Below are 9,518 nucleotides of genomic sequence, written 5' to 3' on the forward strand. Positions count from 1 at the left end.
TTAATTTTTCCCTGATTGCTCTCTACTATTGGCTCCTTTGTCCAATATAGAACTTTTGAAATAGTTCATGCAAGAACTTATTTATAATTGTAGATTTAATCATTGGTATACATCATACTATCTCATGTCAATTATATTCCCCTTCAATATAGCAATGTTACTTATAACCCCACTAATTAGCTACAATCACTTCTATTTATTCCTTTGCATGCAGGATCAAGCTCACTGGGTAGCCTTTAACCCATCCTTAGCTTTTTTTTCTTTATTTTTTTTTTGCACGGGCAGACACCAGGAATCGAACCCAGGTGTTTGGCATGGCAGGCGAGAATTTTGCCAGTAAGCCACCATTGCACCGCCCCCATCCTTCACTTTTATGTAACACTAGGGCTGCTATATTTTGTGTAACCTCTGAGATTACCTTTACCATAGTCATAATGGTGAAATCATACAGTATCTGTCCTTTCATATCTCTCATTTCACTCAGCATTACGCCCTCAAGGTTCATCCACATTGCAATATGCTTCAGTACCTGATTTTGGCTTACTGCTGCATAATATTCCATCCTATGATATACCAACCACATTCTGTTTATCCACTCATCTGTTGATGGGCGCTTGGATTGTTTCCATCTATTGGCAGTTGTGAATACTACTGCTATAAACATTGGTGTTCTAGTTTGCTAGCTGCTGGAATGCAATATGCCAGAAACAGAATGGCTTTTAAAAGGGGGAATTTAATGAGTTGCTAGTTTACAGTTCTAAGGATGAGAAAATGTCCCAATTAAAACAAGTCTAAAGAAATGTCCAATCAAAGGCATCTAGGGAAAGTTACCTTGGTTCAAGAAGGCCGATGAAGTTCAGGGTTTCTCTCTCAAGTGAGAAGGCACATGGCGAACACAGTCAGGGCTTCTCTCTCAGCTGGAAGGGCACATGGCAAACATGGCCTCATCTGCTAGCTTTCTCTCCTGGCTTCCTATTTCATGAAGCTCCCCGGGAGGTGTCTTCTTTCTTCATCTCCAAAGATCGCTGGCTGGTGGACTCTCTGCTTTGTATTGTTGCTCTCTCTGAATCTCTCTGAATCTCTCATTCTCCAAAATGTTTCCTCTTTTATAGGACTTCAGAAACTAATCAAGGCCCACTCAAATGGGTGGAGACATGTCATCCCCTAATCCAGTTTAACAAACATTCTTAACTAAATCACATCAACCAGGGAGATGATCTCATTACAATTTCAAATATACAATATTGAATAGGGATTATTCTACCTTTAAGAAATGGGATTTAGATTAAAACATGGCTTTTCTTAGGGGGCATATTTCCTTTCAAACCAGCACAATTGGTGTGCAAACATCTGTTCCTGTCACTGCTTTAGCACTTCTGGGTATATATTGAGTATTGGCGTTGATGGGTCATAAGGCAACTCAAAATTTATTTTTCTGAGGAATCACCAAACTGTTTTTCACAGTGGCTGCACCATTATACATACCCACCAACAGTGAATAAATGTTCCAATTTCTCCACATCCTTTCCAACTTTTGTAGTTTTCTGTTTGCTTAATAGCAGCCATTCTTATAGCTGTGAGGTGATATCTCATTGTTGTCTTGATTCACATTTCTAGCTAAAGAAATGAACATCTTTTCACATGCTTTTCAGCCATCAGTACTTGCTCTTCAGAAGTTTCTATTCATATCCTCTGCCCATTTTATAGCTGTGGTATTTGTTCTTTTGTTGTTGAATTGTATAATTACTTTATGTACACAGGATATCAAGCCTTCATTTGATATGTGGCTTTCAAATATTTTCTCCCATTGAATTGGCTGCCTCTTCCCCTTTTTTGACAAAGTCATTTCAGGCACAGAAGTTCTTGATCTTAAGGAATTTTCGTTTACCTTTTTTTTTTTTTTTGGCTGCTCGTGCTTTAGGCGTAAAGTTTAAGAAGCTACTTTCTATTACTAGATCTTGAAGATATTTCCCTTCATTTCCTTCTAGAAGTTTTATGGCATGGCTTTTACATTTAGGTCTTTAATCTATAATGAATGAATTTTTGTATAGGATATAAAGTTAGGTTCCTTTTTCATTCTTATGGCTATCATTCTCCTATGCCCATTTATTGAAAAGACTATTCTGCAACAGTTCGGTGGATTTGGGGGCCTTATCTAAAATTGATTGTCCATGGATTTAGTGATCTACCTCTGTACTCTCTATTCGATTCCATTTGTCAATATTACCATCTTTGTGCCCCTACCACGCAGTTTGGACCGCTGTCAGCTTACAGTAAGCTTTAAAGTCAAGAAGTGATATTTCTCCCATTTTGCTCTTTTTTTTAAAAGTATATCTTTAGCTATTCAGGGTCTCTGGCCCTTCCAAATAAATTTAATAACTAGCTTTTCCAAGTCTTCAAAGTAGATTGCTGGGATTTTGATTGGTACTGCATTGAATTTGTAGATTAATTCTGGTAGAATTGATATCTTGACATTCAACCTTCCAATCCATGAGAATGGAATATCCCTCCATCTATTTAGGTAATTTTTATTCCTTTTAGCAATGTTTTATAGTTTTCTGTCTATAAGTCCTTGATATCCTTGGTTAGGCTTATTTCTAGAATCCTGATAATTTTTAGTTGTTATTTTAAATGGATAATTTTCCTTAATTGTCTCCTCTGATACATCATTGCTTTTGTATAGAAACATCACTGCTTTTGTACATTAATCTTATATCCTACCATTTTGCTGAATTTATTAGTTCAAGTAGCTTTGTCATAGATTTCTCAGGATTTTCTAAGTATAGGATCATGTCATCTGTAAATAATGAAAGTTTTATTTCTTTCTTTCCTATTTGTATGCCTTTTATTTCTTTCCCTTATCTAATCACTCCTGGTAGGACTTCTAGTACAATGTTGAATAATAACAGTGACAATGGGCATCATTTTCTCTTTCCTGATCTTAAAGAATGCTTTCAGTCCCTCACCATTCAGTATGATGCTGGCTATATGCTTTTCATATATGTCTTTTATGATATTGAGAAGCAGCCACTACACCTTGCACACCATCTCTCCAGTCAGTTGCTGTAGTCAAGTGGGAGGGGCTAATAGAATCTGAAAGATTAAATAGAAAAGCAGAAAATCTCAGAGATGAGAGATACAGTTGACCAAATGAGAAATATACTAGAGACACAAGATAGCAAATTTGAAGAAGCAGAAGGAAAAATAAGTGAGGTAAAAGAGAAAACAATTGAACTACAGGACACAAAAGAACAAATAGCAAGAGATGGAAAAAATGGAACTGGATCTTAGGGAAATGATAGACAAGAGGTGCACAAAGATAAGAATCACTGGTGTCCCAGAAGGAGAAGAGAAAAGGGCTGGGAAAGTTAGTTGATGAAATAATTGGGAAAACTTCCCAACCCTTATAAAAGATATAAATATGCAAATCAAGGCCCCATGAACTCCAAATACAATAAATCCAAAAAGGATCCAAGACACATACTAATCAACCTGTCCAATGTGGAGGAGAAACTGAAAGTTCTGAAAGGAGCATAAGAAAAGCAAGCCATTACAAACAAGGGAAAACACATAAGACTGAGTTTGTACATTCAACAGGTACCATGGAAGCAAGAAGGCAGAGGTATGATATATTTAAGATCCTGAATGAGAAAGAGTTCCAGCCAAAATTTCTTTATCCAGCAAAGCTGTCTTTCAAAACTGATGGAGAGAGTAAAATCTTCAAAGACAAAGACTGAGAGAACTAGTTAACAAGAGACCTACCCTACAAGAAATATCAAAGGGAATCCTGCCAGCTGAAAATAAAAGACAGGGGCGGGAGGTCTGGAGGAGGGCCCAGAATTGAAAAGAACCAATAAAAATAATTTAAAGGATAAAAAAGAGAGATGGAATATAAATATATAGATCTGACAAAATCTAAAGGATAAGATGGTAGATTCAAGAACTGCTTTTACAGTTTTAACTTTGAATGTTAGCAGACTAAATTCACCAATTAAAAGACACAGATTGACAAAATTATATTATAAAAATATACTCCATCTATGTGCTGTTTATAAGACCTGCCTCTTTACCAAGGAGACAATTATATTGAAAGCGAAAGGATGGAAAAAAGATGTTCTATGTAAGCTGTAACCAAAAGAAAGCAGGAGTAGCTATACTAACATCAGATAAAATAGACTTTAAATGTAAATGTGCCATAAGAGACAAAGAAGGACAATATATATTGATGAAAGGACAATTCACCAAAACAAAATAACAATCACGTTTATGCTCCCAATCAAGGAACTCCAAAGTACATGAGATAAACATTGGCAAGACTAAAGGGAGTATAAGCTTTTTAACAATACTAGCCGGAGACTTCAATACACCACTCTCCACTATAGAAAGTGGACAGACAAAGGATAAACAAGGAAATAGAGTACCTAAACAAAGTGATAAACAAATTAGACCCAAGAGACATATATAGATCATTAAACCCCAAAACAACAGTATATACATTCTTCTGTAGTGCACATGGAACATTTTCCAGGATAGATCATATACTGGACCACAAAATGAGTCTTTATAAATTTAATAAAATTGAAATTATCCAAAGCACTTTCTCTGACCACAATGAAATGAAGCTGAAAATTAATAAACACCAAAAAAACCAGCGCTTTCACAAATATATGGAGATTATGCAATACACTCTTAAATAATCAGTGGGTCAAAGAAGAAATTGCTAGAGAGATCATTAAATATCCAGAGACAAGTGAAGGTGAGAATACAGCATGTCAGATGTGGCAAAGGCAGTGCTGAGAGAGAAACTGATTTCCCTAAATGCCTACATAGAAAACAAGCAAAAGCAAAATTGAAAACCTAACTTCTCAACTGGAGAAATTAGAGAAAGAACAAACTAATCCCAGAACAAATAAAAGAGGAGAAATAACAAAGATTAAGCAGAAATAAACAAACTGTAGAACAATAAAACAATAGAAAGAATCAACTTTGGATAGATTATATGCTATGTTCATAAATTTCAATAAAATTGCACTAAAATATAATATGTCCTTTTTCTCTTGTAACAATAAAGAATAAATCTTCCTTATTGATAAGTAAGGATTTACTTTGCTATTTGTTTTCTATGTTATCTATTTCTGGTTGCTCAATTCCTTTATCATTTCCTTTTTGTTATACAAAAATTTTGTGCTATATGGCGCCATTCCCCATACCGCCTTTGTTATTGTTAAGTTACATCTTTATATGTTATCTGTCCATTGACAGATTTATAAATATTTTATAACATTTTAAATATAAAAAAAAGAATTACTGACCAAAACTACATGAACATTGACTTTAATATTTTCTTGTGTAGTTAACTTTACCAATCTATTGTATTTCTTTGTGTAGACCTAAGCTACTCTCTAATGTCCTTTTAATTCAGGCTGAGGGGATAATCCCTTTAGCATTTAGTGGAGGACAGGTCTACTAGCAACAAACTCTCTGTTTTTGTTTTTGCGTATCAAGGGATATTTTAATGTCTCCTTTATATTTGAAGGATAATTCTTATGGATATAGAATTCTTGGTTGACAGTCTTCTTTCAACATCTTTACTATGCCATCCCACTGCCTTCTTGGCTTCAAGATTTTTTATATGAAATCAGATCCTAACCTTATTTAGGTGCTCATACTTAACAAGACACTTTCCTCTTATTCTTTTCAGAATTTTCTGTCTTTGGCTTTTAATAGCTTGTTTATATGTGTCAATGTGACTCTCTTTGAATTTGTCCTACCTGGGGTTATTTGAGATCCCTGGCTATGTAGATTCATGTCTTTCATCACATTTGGGAAAATTTTTACCATTAGTTCTTTAAATGAACTTTTGCCCCCTTCTCTCTCTTATTCTTCTGGGACTCTTATTGACGTAGTACGCTTAATGGTGTTACACAAATTTCTTAGGCTCTGTTCATTTTTATCTTCTTTTTTTCTTCCTCAGATTGAGTAATCTTCTCAATGTGTCTATGTTCAAGTGTGTTCATTTTCTGTTAGCTTAGTTTTTTTTTAAATCTTTTCCACTACATTTTTAAAAATTTCCAATATTATATCTTTCATCTCCAGTGTGTCTACTTGACTCCTTTTTGTGATTTCAAACTCTTTGATACCCTCACTTATCATTTCCCTGATTTCCTTTAATCTACTTTTCATGGCTATTTTAGCTTTTCAAGCATATTTATAACACTGGATTTGAAGTCTTCACATGCTTTTACATGTTTGTTTTGACAAATGCCTCTTGGCAGTAACCTCTACTTTTGGAGAGTACAAGCTTCTTAAAATACAAGCAACCTCTTAGGTACCAGTCCTTCATGTAGCCACCACACAGGTCAAAACAACCCCCCCCCAAAAACCCATTCTTTTAGAAGTCCTCTCTGCTTCTGCTGACCATTCTTTTAGAAGTCCTCTCTGCTTCTGCTTGCACCAGGAATCCACTGGATGAAGTTTTATCCTCATCACTTGATAGAGTGGCAGTCCCACCCCCTACAAGGACATATGCAGTAGCTGCATTCCCCAAACACTAGGGGGTGGATTGCAACATAGCCAAACCTTGAAGGTACCATCTGTTCTCAACTCCACTCTCCCCAAGCACTGAGGCAGGACCTGGACTCTGCCATCTGTGGGGCACATGCTCAATCCCTTCCAAACAACAGGAATGTGCTCCATCCTCTCTGAGGCTTGATACAGCAAAACTCTTTATAAATAATGGGGTGGTTAGACTCCCCTCTATGAACTCCAGTGCAAACTCACCTTTACCATGTACATGGCTGTGTCCACTCTCTTGGCCCAAGGTCTTAGCTATGGACTATGGCTTCTATGGTTCTGTGTTTCAAGTAATTTTTCCTTGAATCTGTCACTTTTAGTCTATATGGGCAGTGGTTCTGTTTGTACAGGTCCTGCAGCACTCTTGTTGGTTTTCCATGCAGTATACAGGAAATCACAACCACCAGATAATAGGACTTTCCACAAATCCTTCCTGGATAACTCAACTTCTAATCTTGGCTTTTGCTGAGATGGTTGACTGGTTCCATGTTTGATTAAATTCTCAAATGGGGTACTATTCTCTGGTGACTCATTTTCCAAAAGCTCAGAATTTTCCAAACTCTTAGTTTCTGGTTTATTTGTTCCCAAGAGTTCAGTTCTCAGTTTATCCCTTTCATCTCATATTATAAGCTATAAACTGTAAGGAGAATCCAAGCTGCATTTTCAACATTTGGTTTGCAAATTTTCACAGATATCTCAGCTCATTACTTTAAAATTCTGTCTTCCATCCAACATCAGTACTCAATTTTGCCAAACTTTCTGCCACTCTAAAACAAGGGTAATCTTCCCTCTAGTTTGCAATGAAAAATTCATCATTTTTGTCTAAGGTCTTATTGGAAATACCTTTAGCACCCATATTTCTACCAATAGTCTCTTGAAAGCAATCTAGGGCCTTTTGATCAAGTTCCTCACAATTCTTCGGGATCTTCCCCTTGACCATCTGCAAACACATTCCAGAATTTTTTGGCATTCCCACATTACAGCACCCCACTTCTCTGGTATCAAGATCTGTTTTGGTTTGCTAAAGCTGCTGGAGTGCAATATACTAAAAATTTATTGGCTTTTAAAAAGGAGACATTAAGTTACAAGTTACAATTCTAAGATCATGAAAATGTCCTTAGTCATTTCCTACAAGGATACCTTCTTGTAGGATAAGGTAGTTGGCATCTGGGGTTCCTCTGGGGAAGACACATCATGACATCTGCTGTCCCTCTCTCCCAGCTTTTGGGTTCAAATGGCTCTCTGAGCATCTGTGGGTCCTTACTCCTTCTCCTGGGGCATTTTCTTTCTTAGCTTCTCTAAACTCTCTTGCTCTCTTTCATAAATGGAAAGGATTAACAACCAGGAAAGGATTAACAACCACTTTGAATGAGTGGGATCATATCTCCATGTAAACAACCTAATCAAAAGGTCCCACCCAACAGTAGGTTTGCCTCCATAAGACTGGATTAAAAGAACAAGACTTTTCTGGGATATGTAACAGTTTCAAACCAGCACACACACTGCCTCCTCTCTTAGTCATTTCCTCTCTTCTATCTAAGTTGACCTCTAAATAACTATTAAGTTTGGAGTCTCAGACTGCCCAGAACAGAGAATCCACTGAGGGGATGACTCTTTCCCAAATTATTGCATCTCATTATATTTGCTCTTCTGATGGAAATAAAGTTTCTGACTTGGCTTTTGGATTATCTAACTTTTCATTTAAATAATACCTATTTTTACCATAGCATGAAAATATCCAGGTGTTTGGTCTTACCTTAAGGCTATTATCATTGCATTAAAATCACAAATCAAATTGTAAAATCTTGTAAAGTATTTCATCTGGGTAAGAAGTCTTTACTGAAATTTCTTAACAACAAAGAAACAGAATGAATAGTATAACACAAAAATATAGCAATAAAAACTTCACAACATATGCTTTACCCACTTCTCCCCACCCCCAATCTTATTCCCCATGGATTTAAAAGCATCTTCTTTCTTGCTCTCTTCCTCTTATGCCTGGATTCAAGTGTACTCTCTCTACTCCACCCACTCTTTGATGCCTGTCCTCCCACTTTCTGGCTCCCTTTACTTCCTCGGTGATATCTCCATGCTTCATCCAGTGTAAAGCAATTTCTGCTCTAGGATTCTTTCAATTCTCTCGTATGCATGTCATCAAATCAGTAAAATCAAGGAGGTGAGAAGCTAAGCCTGGGGATGAGAAAGACCTCTCCTTAGAAGGCAAATTTGGAGGAAAAGACATGAACTTTTGTGCTTTAAAAAAAAATACATTATATTTGTCATTTTACCTGAACTATATCATATTATATATGACATTTTATATATCTAGGTATAAAAACAATGATGAGTTGAATTTCTTTATGCATATTCTTTGACACTACTCCTTCTCTGCTATTTAGGCAGTGGGAGGGCAGGTATTCTGCTACAGTATAATTACATTGTGCACCCATCAGCAAGTCTCCTCTCACAACCTTGGAACAAACCCAAGGAGTTTGGAGGCAATGGAGCAAACATGGGTAGGATCTAAATTTACAAAAGGGAAAGTATTTATTTTTTATTTTTTAAGGATCGAATTCTTTACATCCCATTGCATCATAAGAATTGTTAATTCCATTAATAATCATGAATAGTTAGGTAGGAAGGAACTTTAAGAGGTTGAGAAGTCTACCCATGCTTTAATTATGATTCTAAGTAAGAGTATCATTAAATTAAAGCTTTTGAGAAAAGATAATAATTACCACCAGCATCAAATTTTGGTTTGCTACAGCTGTATCAAAACATAGTAGACCTTGGCTCTTAAACAACATATTAAGAAAAACTTATTGAAGCTTAGAATTATTATTTTAATGATTATTGTATAAATACACATAGTATAATAGATTAAGGTAAATTTATACTTGTCCCAAAATACATTCTTGAAGATTCTTAAAATGGCAAAACCCTTG

Source organism: Tamandua tetradactyla, chromosome 1 (assembly GCF_023851605.1).
Source record: "Tamandua tetradactyla isolate mTamTet1 chromosome 1, mTamTet1.pri, whole genome shotgun sequence".
Taxonomy (NCBI): domain Eukaryota; kingdom Metazoa; phylum Chordata; class Mammalia; order Pilosa; family Myrmecophagidae; genus Tamandua; species Tamandua tetradactyla.